Here is a 13,859-nt window from a genome sequence, read left to right as displayed (position 1 = left end):
CATATGAGGAGCATTTGATGGCTCTGGGTCTGTACTCACTGGGGTTTAGAAGAATGAGGGAAAATCTCATTGAAACGTATTGAATATTAAAAGGCCTCTATAAAGTGGATGTGGAGAAGATGTTTCCTATAATGGGGGAGTCTATAACCAGACAGCACAGCCGCAGAATACAAATATGTCCTTTTGGAATAGAGATGAGGAAGTATTTTTTTTTAGCCAGAGGGTGGTGAATCTCTGGAATTCGTTGCCACAGACGGCTGAGGAGACGAAGTCAATGGGTATATTTAAGGTGGAGGTTGATAGGTTCTTGATTAGTAAAGTGCCAAATGTTACTGTAAGATGGCAGGAGAATTGAGTTAAGAGGGATAATAAATCAGCCATTGTGGAATAGCAGAACAGACTCTAGTGGCTGGATGGCTTAATTCTACTCTTCTGTCTTATATGGTCTTATGGTCTTTCTTAGCAAGTCTTGGAACCTAAGTGTGAGGTGGTCTTACATTCTAAAGTATTAGTAAGGACATGGCCAGCGTTTGATGTATAGCTCCAATTATCACAATGAGGGAAGGATAGATAGATAGATACTCCATTGATCCCAAAGGAAATTACAGTGTCACAATAGCATTACCAGTGCAAACTGTCATGGCTTCAGAGATGGTGCAGTGGGAATTTATGAGGATGTCGTGAGGCCTGGGGTACTCTAGTCTTGAGGAAATACTGCCCAGGCTGAGACGGCTTTATCTGGGGCAAAAATTACTTAAAGGGGGATTGAATTGGTTTTGTATAAGATTATGAAAATTAAGGTTCCACCTTTCTCAGCAGAGAGGGCAGTAACTAGAGTTATACAGCATGGAAACAGCATGGTGGAGCTGACTTGATAAGTCAACTGGCCTAATTCAGTTCTTATGTCTTATGGAAACAGGCCCTTTGGCCTAACTCATCCATCCCAACCATGGTACCTACCATCCTGTCCCATTTGATTGCATTTGGCCCATACCACTCTTTTCCATGTACTTATCCATATGTCTTTTGAATGTTGTTTCATCATCATCATACGTGGCCGTGTCGTATGATGTGGACGATTATCATCTTTTGACCATGATTGCTCTTGCCAAACTTTTCTACAGAAATAGTTTGCCATTGTCTTGCTCTGAGCAGTATCCATACAAGATGGGTGACCAGCCATTATCAATAATTGTCTGCCTGGCATCACTGGTTGCAAAACCAGGACCTGTGATATGCACCAGTTGCTCACATGACTGTCCACCACCATCGTTTATGGACCTGATTTAAGCCGTTCCTCTGGCAGCTCACTCCATATACCCAACATCCTCCACATGAAGGCGGCCATTCAGGTCCCTTTTACAAGTTTCACCACTCACACTAAACTTTCATTTTGCAGTTTTTTGGTTCCATTGGAAAGAACAGTGGCGCAGGCTGTTACACTTCTGGATGACACAGTCGCACAGAGATTAGCCGGACACAATTGCAGCTCGGGGTGTCAGAGTTTGGAGTTCAATTCAGGTATCTTCTGTAAGCATGTCCACATGAACCACATGTGTTTTGCCCAAGTGCTCTGGTTTCTTCCTTCAGTCCAAAGCTCAAAGTTCAAAAAAAAAGATCTATGTATATCAATCTTGAGATTCATCTCCTTACAGGCAGCCACAAAGCAAAGAACCCCAATAGAACCAGAAGGAGACTGTCAAACACCCATTGTGCAAACAATACAAGCGAGCAAACAGCATTCCAAATTGAAGTTGACAATGCCAGGCACCACACCAGCCTATCCAGATGTCCACTAGTTGCAGGCCACTGTCTCAGTCCCGCAGATTCGAGCAAATCCAACAGAGTAGACAGCAGAACCAGCCTGTCTCTCACTTCCGATCCTGGCCATTTCAATTTGGCCTGGCAATTAAATCGTCCAAATGGCCGGTTGTTCCTTGCTCTCGGACTGGGGCTCTGCCACTTCGATATGGTCGGTTCCCGGCCGTATGAGTTTGCAGGTCATTGTAAATTGAATTGAATTGTCCAATGATTAGACTAGGGTTAAATGAGTGGGATGCTGGCTGGTGCAGTTCACTGAGCTGGAAGAGCCCGTTCTGCTCTGTATCTCCAAATAAATAAATCATTCATGATCTATGATGTTAGACATGAGTAATTGATGCTATTCAGTAGAAGGATTAGAGAGAAATTAAAAAAAGGAATCTATTTCACTTCACATGTGGGTGTCTGGAATTCACCACCAGAAACTTCCAAAGTCCTGAGTTGAACCTTGATTAGAAACAGGAAAAAGAGATCATTTCCAGCATTAACAGAATCAGAATCAGGTTCTTTATCACTGAAATGTCAAAAAATTTGTTGTTTTGCAGCAGCAGTACAATCCAATATATTAAATATTCTATAAAAAATAGATAAAAATTTAAAAATAGAGCAATAAGGAAGCAAAGAATGTGAGGCGCTGTCATGGGTTCATGGTCTATTCAGCAAGCTGATGTTGGAGGGGAAGAAACTTGCCATAAAATGTTAAGTGCGTGTTTTCGAGCTACTGTACTTCTGCCCTGATTGTAGAAATGAGAAGAGGGCACGTGGTGGGGGTTTTAACAATGGATGCCATCTTTTGGAGAAATTGCCATTTGGAGATGCCTTCAATGTTGGGGAGGCTAGTGCCCATAATGAAATAAATGGGATTAGCGCAAACTTTAAATTTAGTTGCTGAATGTGATCGGCTTCATTCTGAGCTGCAGACTACTAAGATTCTTTCAGTGTTGCATAAATCAGCTCTCTTCAAGAAAAGGAAGAATTATTACAGATAGTGGGGATAGGATAGGAACAGAATGAGGTGGCAGATAAATGTGTGGTGAAGCATTGAAGCAGGTGCAGGGGGTCAGATTTCTGGATCATTGGGGCCTCTTCTGCGGCAGGTGTGACCAGTACAAAAGGGATGGGTTGCACTTGAATCTGAGGGGGACCAATATTCTTGTGGGCAGGTTTACTAGAGCTGTTGGGAGTCGTTTAGACTAATATGGCAGGGGGATGGGAACCAGTATGATAGAGCTGAGGATGACCCAGCAGGTTTACAAGTAGATCATGGCTGCAACATGAATGTAAGGAATGACAAGCCAATGATTGGGTACAAATACAGACAGAGCAAAGAGTTATGTTGTACCGCAGAGGTAAAATTCAAAAGGGTGAAGAATGCAGGACTAAAGGCACTGTATTTAAATACACGTAGCAATCAGAATAAGGTGGACAAATTTATAGCTCAATTAGAGACTGGTTGGTAGGACATTATGGGCATCACTGAGTCATGGATGAAAGAAGAGTTGGTATTGGACCACTGGAAAATTTTGGCAGGTGAACCTAATGATTCCAGAGACCTAATCAGTGTCAAAAACAGTGCCCTTTGAACAGTTTATTTGCAGGGTAGCGAAGGGGGTAAAAACAGAGAGCTTCACGGGCGTTTGCACATTCCAGAGGTCCAATCAGCTCTGGGAGCAGAGCACTGCAAAATTATAAAAATACAGAAGGGACAGGTGGGGCAGCCACTATCAGGATGGCCATTGATGAGAGTAGGAGCATCAGGCTTTGACTCAAGAGGCTTCGATGAGAAGAGGCTGAGGCCAAAGAAACAGGTTAGAGGAGTTGGTATTGGTTGCCCATCGAACAATGCAGGCAGGATAGCAGAAATGACAGTGGAATGCTCCCCCAGCCAGATGTTGGAATTCATGGAATCTGATAGTCTCCCTGATGACTACACCTGCCGGAAGTGCGGCCAACTTCAGCTCATGAAAGACCGCATTAAAGAACTGGAGCTGAGTTGGATGAACTTATGATCATCCAGGAAGCGGAGCGATTGATAGATACGACTTTCGAGCAGGTGGTTACACCAAGAGTGCAAAATTCAGGAGTAGCTGGGTGAACATCAAGAGAGGTAAAGGGAGCAGGAAGGCAGCGCAAGGTCCCCTGCGGCCAATCCCCTCAGCAAAGGTACATCTCTTTCAATACTGCTGTAGGGAATGACCTATCTGGGCAAGGCAGCAGCAGCCAGACCAATAACACCGCAGCTGGCTCTGAGTATCAGAAGGGAAGGGAGAAGTCAGGCAGAGCAATAGTCATAGGGGACTCGATAATTAGGGGACAGGTAGGAGATTCTCCAGCAGGAAAAGAGATGCCAGGATAGTGTGTTGCCTCCCAGCTGCTATGGTCCAGGATGTCTCTGAGCAGTTGCAGAATATTCTTGAGGGGAAGGTGAGCAACTGGAAGTCATGGTACATGTTGGTAGGAATGACATAGGCAGGAGAGGTGTAGAGGTCCTGCACAGTAAGTTTAGAGAGTTCAGAAGGAGGCTGAAGGGCAGGACCTCCAAGGTGGTCATCTCCAGATTACTCCCAGTGCCACGAGCTAGAGAAAGTCAGAACAGGAAGATAGCGCAGATGAATGAGTGGCTGAGGAGATGGTGCAGGGGGCAGGGCTTCAAGTTCTTGGATCATTGGAACTTTTTCTGGAGAAGGAGAGACCTGTACAAGTGGGACGGGTTGCAGCTGAACTGGTGGGGAACTAATATCCTGGCTGGGAGGTTTGCTGATGCCATTGAGGAGGGTTTAAAGTAGATTTGCAGTGGGGTGGAACCAAAGTGAAGAGGCAGAGGATGGGGTGGTCTGCGCAAAAGCAGTGACAGATTGTAGGGAGTTTATGAGAAAGGATAGCCAGATGACAGAGCAAAGAAGCACTCAGTCAGTTGGTTTGAGTTGCGTCTATTTTAATGCAACGATTATCATGAGCAAGGTGGATGAACTTAGAGCGTGGATCAATATCTGGAACTATGATGTTGTGGCCATTACAGAGACTTGGATGACACAGGAGCAGGATTGGCTGCTGGGTGAGCTGGACTTCAGATGTTTCAGAAAGGACAGGGAGGGAAGCAGAAGAGGTAGGGGAGTGCTACTGCTAATCAGGCATCGTATCATGGCTGCAGAAAAGGAGGAAGTCATGGAGGGATTGTCTACAGAGTCATTGTGGGTGGAAGTCAGAAGCAAGAAGGGGACAATAACTCGAATGGATGATTTTTATAGAAACCCCAGTAGTAACAGAGACATCGAGGAGCAGATAGGGAGGTAGATTTTGGAGAGGTGCAATAATAATAGCGTTGTTGTGATGGGTGATTTTAACTTTCCTAATGTTGGCTAGCATCTCAATAGAGGAAGGGGTTTAGATGGGGTAGAGTTTGTTACGTGTGCTCAGGTAGGTTTTCTGATATAATATGTAGATAGGACAACTAGAAGAGAGGCTGTACTTGATCTAGTATTGGGAAATGAACCTGGTCAAGTGTCACATGCCTTGGTGGGAGAGCATTTTGGAGATAGTGATCACAACTCTAGCTCCTTTACCACAGTGCTGGAGAGGGATAGGAGCAGGAAATTTGGGAAAACATTTAATTGGAGTAGGGGGAAATATAATGCTGTTAGTCAGGAACTTGGGAACATAGGCTATTGAAAATCTAGTCAAGAAGAAAAGAAAAGCTTATGAAAGGTTCAAAAAACCAGGTAATGATAGAGATCTAGAAGATTATAAGGCTAGCAGGAAGGAGTTTAAGAATGAAATTAGGAGAGCCAGAAGGGGCTATGAGAAGGCCTTGATGAGCAGAATCAAAGAAAACCCCAAGGCATTCTACAAATATGCGAAGAGCAAGAGGATAAAACATGAGAGAATAGGACCAATCAAGTGTGACAGTGGAAAAGTGTGTATGGAACAGGAGGAGATAGCTGAGGTATTTAATGAATACTTTCCTGCAGTATTCACTACGGAAAAGGATCTTGATGATTGTAGGGATGATTTACAGTGGATTGAATAGGTTGTACATATAGACATTAAGAAAGAGGATGTGCTGGAGCTTTTAGAAAGTATCAAATTGGATAACACTCTGGGACTGGACGAGATGTATCCCAGGCTACCGTGGGAGGCAAGGGAGGAGATTGTTGATCCTCTGACAATGATCTTTGCATCACCAATGGGGACAGAGGAGATTCCGGAGGATTGGAGGGTTGCAGATGTTATTCCCTTATTCATGAAAGGGAGTAGAGGTAGCCCAGGAAATTATAGACCATTGAGTCTTACTTCAGTGGTTGGTAAGTTGATGAAAAAGATCCTGAGAGACAGGATTTATGAACATTTGGAGAGGCATAATATGATTAGGAATAGTCAGCATCGCTTTGTCAAAGGCAGGTTGTGCTTTACAAGCCTGAATGAACTTTTTGAGGATGTGACTAAACACATTGATGAAGGTAGAGCAGCAGATGTGGTGTATATGGATTTCAGCAAGGCATTTGATAAGGTATCCCTCGCCAGGCTTATTGAGAAAGTAAGGAGGCATGGGATCCAAGGGAACATTGCTTTGTGGATCCAGAACTGGCTTGCCCACAGAAGGTAAAGAGTGTTTGCAGACGGGTCATATTCTGCATGGAGGTCAATGACCAGTGGTGTGCCTCAGGGATCTGTTCTGGGACCCCTACTCTTCATGATTTTTAAAAATGTCCTGGATGAGGAAATGGAGGGATGGATTAGTAATTTTGCTGATGACACATAGGGTTGGGGGTGTTGTGGAATACGTGGAGGGCTGTCAGAGGTTACAGCAGGTTACAGAGATTTTTCCAGGGCTGAAGTGGTCCACACCTTGGTCCTAGTTTTAAGGTGCTTGGAAGCAGGTACAGGGGGGATGTCAGAGGTAAGTTTTTCACACAGAGAGTGGGGGTGCATCGAATGCACTGCCAGTGAAGGTGGTAGAGGTGGATGCAATAGGATCTCTTAGATAGGTACATGGGACTTAGACAAATAGAGGGCTATGCGGAAGAGAAATTCTAGGCAGCTTCTAGAGTAGGCTACATGGTCAGCCTGTAATGTGCTATCATTTTTCTACGTTCTATGTTCAAAGACACTAGTAATGTGCTGGAGGTTTGTCAGCATCAGAGATCAGGATTGAGTGTCATTGCCATTACAAAGGAAAAAGTTCTAGGCAAACTGTAAAGATTTAATGTGGATAAGTCACCCGGACTAGATGGTCTACATCCCAGAGTCCTGAGAGAGGTTGCTGTAGAGATAACAGATGCATTGATCATGATCTTTAAAGGAACACTTGATTCCGGCATGGTCCTGGAGGACTGGAAGATTCCAAATGTCTCTCCTCTCATTAAGAAGGGAGGAAAGCAAAAGGAAGGAAACTATAGGCCAGTTAGTATGATCTCAGTGGTTGGGAAATTGTTGGCGTATATTTTTAAGGATGATGTTTCAGGATACTTGGAAACTAATGATAAAATAAGTCAAAGTCAACATGGTTTCTGTAAGGGAAATCTTGCCTGACATATCTGTTAGAGTTCTTCAAGGAAGTAATAAGCAGGTTGGACAAAGGAGAGGCAGTGGATGTCATTTACTTTGATTTTCAGAAGGCATTTGATAAAGTGCCACACATGAGGCTGCTTTAAAAAATATAATCTTACGGCATTGCAAGTGATCTTCTGGCATGGATAGGAGAATAGCTGACAGACAGGAGGCAGTGAGTGGGAATAAAGGGAGCCTTTTCTGGTTGGCTGCTAGTGACTAGTGGACTCTTCACTCATTCTGCCTTGTCATGACCTACTTAATTACCTGTTGTACCTGCACAATGACCTCCAGCAACAGTGACCCAAGTTCAATTCCCGCCACTTTTTTGGAAGGAATTTGTACATTCTCCCTGACGGGGGGTTCTTCAGGTGCTCCAGTTTCCTCCCACAGTCCAAAGATGTACCAGTTGATAGATTAATTGGTAATTGTAAATTGTCCCATGATTAGGCTACAGTTAAATCCCGGTTGCTGGGCTGTATGGCTTGAAGGGCTGGAAGGGCCATTTCTGCGCTGATTTCCAATATATGAATAAACAAACAAATAAATAATCAAATAAACAAACAAACAAACACATAAATAAATCTTTCAAATTCTGATGAAGGGACATGGCCCTGAGAAATTAACTCCACTTCTTTATCTACCGTTGCTGCCTGACCAGCCTGGTTCATCTAGCATTTGTTTTTTTTTAAATTTTATTAACTAATTAAATTCATGTACTAGAACTAGATGTCATGGGTTAATGCTGAAAATTTAAATGTTTAAGGGGAACATAAGAGGGAACTTCTTCACTCAGAGGATGGTGAAAGTGTGGAATGAGTTTCCAACGGATGTATGGATTCAAGTACATTCGCTGGAATTTGGAAAAGTACGCAGATGGGAGATGTATAAATGGCTATGGTCTGGGTGCTGATCACTGGTTATAGGCGAGGGGTTCCCACCCCAAGTCCCATGGACTGCTCAATTAATGGTATGACATAAAGAAATGTTAGGAACCTCTGGTTTGGGCAGAATAATAGTTGGGCTGAAGAGATTGTTTGTCGCTGTAGCACCCAATGTCTGTATGACTATTTAAACTTATGGTCTCAAGTAGGAATTAAATCATACAGAAAAGTTAACATTTGTAATAATCAGGCAAATTGAAAAGGAGGATAGGCAGCCATCATACAAATGATGGGCTAACGATGACAGAAAGGTTCTTTACCTTTGTCGTTCCCCTTTGTGAAAACCAAGGTGCGGGACTGATTGCATTGTTATTACAATACAGATGGAGGGCTGTTTGTACCAGCTCTCAACAGAACAAGAAAACACACAGCTGGCAGACCTCAAACCCCACCCCACTTCCCTTATTTGGTTCACGTCAAGTTAAGTTTAATGTCAGAAACACAAGTACCTGCACATGTCCGCACGGGTGCAATGAAACACTTCCTTACAGCTGCAACACAGGCGCCTAGTATCAGATAAGTAGCGTTCACAGGAACAACATAAGTTGAACATAAATTAGACATAATTTTTACAAGGACGCCATCAGAGCAAAAAAGCAAGGTCCATTTTAGTGCAAAGTGATCAAATCATAAGTGAACAGCAGTGTAGCATTATAGAAGGCTTTCCTTAAACTATTTATGTATTATTGCAAAGGGCGGATTTATTTATAAACAGAAGATTCTGGTAAACAAGAGGCAGTCTGCATATAGTATAAAGGTATACATAAATATGAGGGGTATAGGTAGGGTGAATGCAAGCACGCTTTTCCCACTGAGGTTGGATGGGACTTCAGCCAGAAGTCATGGATTAATCAGAATCAGATTTAATATTACCGCATATGTCATGAAATTTGTTAACTTTGCAGCAGCAGCACAACAGTAGAGTGGATAGGGGAGAACCAGTGGATGTGGTATATTTGGATTTTCAAAAGGCTTTTGACAAGGTCCCACACAGGAGATTAGTGTGCAAACTTAAAGCACACGGTATTGGGGGTAAGGTATTGGTGTGGGTGGAGAATTGGTTAGCAGACAGGAAGCAAAGAGTGGGAATAAACGGGACCTTTTCAGAATGGCAGGCGGTGACTAGTGGGGTATCGCAAGGCTCAGTGCTGGGACCCCAGTTGTTTACAATATATATTAATGACTTGGATGAAGGAATTAAATGCAGCATCCCCAAGTTTGCGGATGACACGAAGCTGGGTGGCAGTGTTAGCTGTGAGGAGGATGCTAAGAGGATGCAGGGTGACTTGGATAGGTTGGGTGAGTGGGCAAACTCATGGCAGATGCAATTTAATGTGGATAAATGTGAAGTTATCCACTTTGGTGGCAAAAATAGGAAAACAGATTATTATCTGAATGGTGGCCGATTAGGAAAAGGGGAGGTGCAACGAGACCTGGGTGTCATTATACACCAGTCATTGAAAGTGGGCATGCAGGTACAGCAGGTGGTGAAAAAGGCGAATGGTATGCTGGCATTTATAGCGAGAGGATTCGAGTACAGGAGCAGGGAGGTACTACTGCAGTTGTACAAGGCCTTGGTGAGACCACACCTGGAGTATTGTGTGCAGTTTTGGTCCCCTAATCTGAGGAAAGACATCTTTGCCATAGAGGGAGTACAAAGAATGTTCACCAGATTGATTCCTGGGATGGCAGGACTTTCATATGAAGAATGAACAATTCTCCACCCACACCAGGCTAGATGCAGGAAGATTGTTCCCGATGTTGGGGAAGTTCAGAACGAGGGGTCACAGTTTGAGGATAGAGGGGAAGCCTTTTAGGACCGAGATTAGGAAAAACTTCTTCACACAGAGAGTGGTGAATCTGTGGAATTCTCTGCCACAGGAAACTGTTGAGGCCAGTTCATTGGCTATGTTTAAGAGGGAGTTAGATATGGCCCTTGTGGCTACAGGGGTCAGGGGGTATGGAGGGAAGGCTGGGTTCTGAGTTGGATGATCAGCCATGATCATAATAAATGACGGTGCAGGCTCGAAGGGCCGAATGGCCTACTCCTGCACCTATTTTCTATGTTTCTATGTTTCTATGTAAATAGAACTGATAAACGGTAAGTATATATATACTAAATAGTTCTATTAAATAACAGAAATTAAAGAAGTAGTGAGGTAGTGTTCATGGGTTCAATGTCCATTGAGAAATCGAATGGCAGAAGGGAAGAAGCTGTTGAGTGTGTGCCTTCAGGTTTCTGTACCTCCTTCCTAATGGTAGCAATGAGAAGAGGGCATGTCTTGGCTGATGATGGACGCCACCTTTCTGAGGCATCGCTCCTTGAAAATGTCCTGGATATTACGGAGGCTAGTGCCCATGATGGAGCTGGCTAAGTCTACAACTCTCTGCAGCTTACTTCATAGGTTCAAAGTTTAAGGGGGAAATGAGGGCAAACTTTTTCACTCAGGGTCATGAAAGTGTGGAATAAGCTACCAGCTCAAGTGGTGTATGTGAGCTCAATTTCATCATTTAAGCAAAGTTTGGATAGTTATATGGATGGTAGAGGAATGGAGGGCTATAGTCCTGCTGTAGGTCAACAGAAGTAGGCAGTTTAAGTGGTCAGCATGGACTAGATGGCCGAAGGGCCTGTTTCTGTACTGTATTTTTCTATAACTGTATGCTGAAAATCCAGAGGAACATACACTAAATGCTGGAGGATCTCAGCAGGTCAGGCAGCATCTATGGAAATGAGCAAACAGTCAATGGTTCCCAGCCTGTCTCCTCTAAAAATGCCGTTCCCTTTTCTTGGTTCCTTTGTCTCTGACACATTTGCTCCTAGGGTGCGGCTTTCCATTCCAGGACATGAAATGTGATCTAAGTGACTTTAAACAAGAAATGGTTGTTGGTGCTAAACATGGTGATTTGAATTTGGGAAGAGGTATAGTCAAGTTAACCACGGGAATCAGAAGGTTTATAAAAGAAGTCTGTCAGCAGTTTGCCTCTGGAGATGGAGCTACAGATTCTGATAGTATACTCCTCAATAGAATGAGGCTCTTAAGTGTGTCAAAGGTTTTGGGAGAAGGCAGGAGAATGGGGTTGAGCGGGATAACAAATCAGCCATGATGGAATGGGAGAGCAGCCTAGATATGCTGAATGGCCTAACTCTGTTCTTATGTCTAATGGTCATATAGTCTTATGGAGAAGCAGCTAACAGATTGTCCATGTCATGGTCTTATGGTCCAATGCATCATATTCGAGAACCTTTGCTGGGATACTTTGTTTGGACTTTGGACCTGAAATCCTCAGCCCTGGGAAAAAGCCTCTGACTATCCACTTGATCAACAGATCCACTTTGGACCTGAAATCCTCCAAGAAGACAGCAAACTTGTAGGTTTTGGAGGCTTGCACTCCTCAATGTATGTTGCTGGAGTCAGGGCTCTATGCTTTGGCTCTTGATAGAGGCACCCATACCAAACAGGTCAAAGGCTAGAGGCCAGACTAAGAGTGGTCCACCATCCACCAGGTTTGGGGGTTCAGCTCAGGACTAACAATCCTGACTAGTAAAACAGAATTGTTACGGAAGCAGCAATGAAGAATCCTCCTACATCTGAGTGTGACGGTGTTCCTGAATCTGCAGCTGGTGAATTGCATGACTGATATTAGTGAAAACTGAAAGGAAGCTACTGACATGATGAAGGAAGACCTGAATACTTGCAGAGATGGAGGGCCTTCATTACTGCCCTCATGGCCAGTGACGTCGTGGGCCGAAATTAAATTGGACCCGAATTATTAATTCTGTTTTTACTTTCCACAGATAATGCCTGACCTCCTGTGATTCAACAAGTTCTGTTTCACACAAAATGTCTAGCATCCTTCGGTTTTTCTTGGTTTTCATATAATACAGGCATCCTTGATGATTACTGGGAGTCATGCTGTGCATCTTTTCCCCCCATTCCCTTGTAAACCCTTCATCTTTAATAAGGTAAATACTATTGAAGATATTACCTCAGCTTTCTTATTTGCTTGGTGTTTGCTTTGATCTTTTTGTGTGTTTGATAGCCAGGGAGTAAGCCAAGTAGCATAGTGAGTGAGTGAGTGTTCAGCTTCCTCTGTTATGAATAGCTTTTGATGTTTGTTAAGTAAACAGATAAATCTGCGCTGCTCTTCGGATGTGTCTGTATATGTATCTCTGTTTTGAATATTGGGTCATTATTGTCACATGTACAGTACCAAGGTACAGTGAAAACTTTGTTTTGTACACTGTTCATACAGATCAGATCAGGCTGAGAAAAGTGCATCTCCCAACCCCCATCCTCACCACATTCTACAGAGGAAGTATTGAGAGCATCCTGAGCAGCTGCATCACTGCCTGGTTCAGAAATTGCACCATCTTGGATCACAAGATCCTGCAGCAGATAGTGAGGTCAGCTGAGAAGATCATCAGGGTCTCTCTTCCCGCCATTAGAGACATTTACACCATATGCTGCATCTGTAAAGCAAACAGCATTATGAAAGACCCCACGCACCCTGCATACAAACTCTTCTCCCTCCTGCCGTCTGGCAAAAGGCACCGAAGTATTCGGGCTCTCATGACCAGACTATGTAACAGTTTCTTCCCCCAAGCCATCAGATACCTCAACCCAGAGCCTGGACTGACACTAGCCTACTGCCTTCTACTTTGCCTATTGCCTTGTTTATTATTTATTGTAATGCCTGCACTGTTTTGTGCACTTTTATGCAGTCCTGGGTAGCGCTGCAGTCTAGTGTTGTTTTTACGGAGTTCAGTGTAGTTTTTGTATTGTTTCATGTAAAACCATGGTCCTGAAAAATGTTATCTCGTTTTTACTGTGTACTGTACTAACAGTTATGGTCAAAATGACAATAAAAAGTGACTTGACTTGACTTGAACAACAGGAATTCTGCAGATGTTGGAAGTTCAAGCAACACACATCAAAGTTGCTGGTGAACGCAGCAGGCCAGGCAGCATCTCTAGGAAGAGGTACAGTCGACATTTCGGGCCGAGACCCTTCGTCAGGACTAACTGAAGGAAGAGTTAGTAAGAGATTTGAAAGTGGGAGGGGGAGGGGGAGGGATGGAGCCAAGAGCTGGACAGGTGATTGGCAAAAGGGATATGAGAGGATCATGGGACAGGAGGTCAGGGGAGAAAGATGGGGGGGGGGGGAACAGAAGATGGGCAAGGGGTATAGTCAGAGGGACAGAGGGAGAAAAAGGAGAGTGAGAGAAAGAATGTGTGTATAAAAATAAATAACGGATGGGGTACGAGGGGGAGGTGGGGCATTAGCGGAAGTTAGAGAAGTCGATGTTCATGCCATCAGGTTGGAGACTACCCAGACGGAATACAAGGTGTTGTTCCTCCAACCTGAGTGGACTATTCCTCTTCTCACCCTGTCTCTTGCAAAAATGCCATCCCCTTCTCGCAATTCCTCCGTCTCCGCCGCATCTGCTCTCAGGATGAGGCTTTTCATTCCAGGACGAGGGAGATGTCTTCCTTTTTTAAAGAAAGGGGCTTCCCTTCCTCCACTATCAACTCTGCTCTCAAATGCA

This window comes from Mobula hypostoma, chromosome 7 (assembly GCF_963921235.1).
Source record: "Mobula hypostoma chromosome 7, sMobHyp1.1, whole genome shotgun sequence".
Taxonomy (NCBI): Eukaryota; Metazoa; Chordata; class Chondrichthyes; order Myliobatiformes; family Myliobatidae; genus Mobula; species Mobula hypostoma.
Note: the sequence above shows the minus strand (reverse complement) of the source record.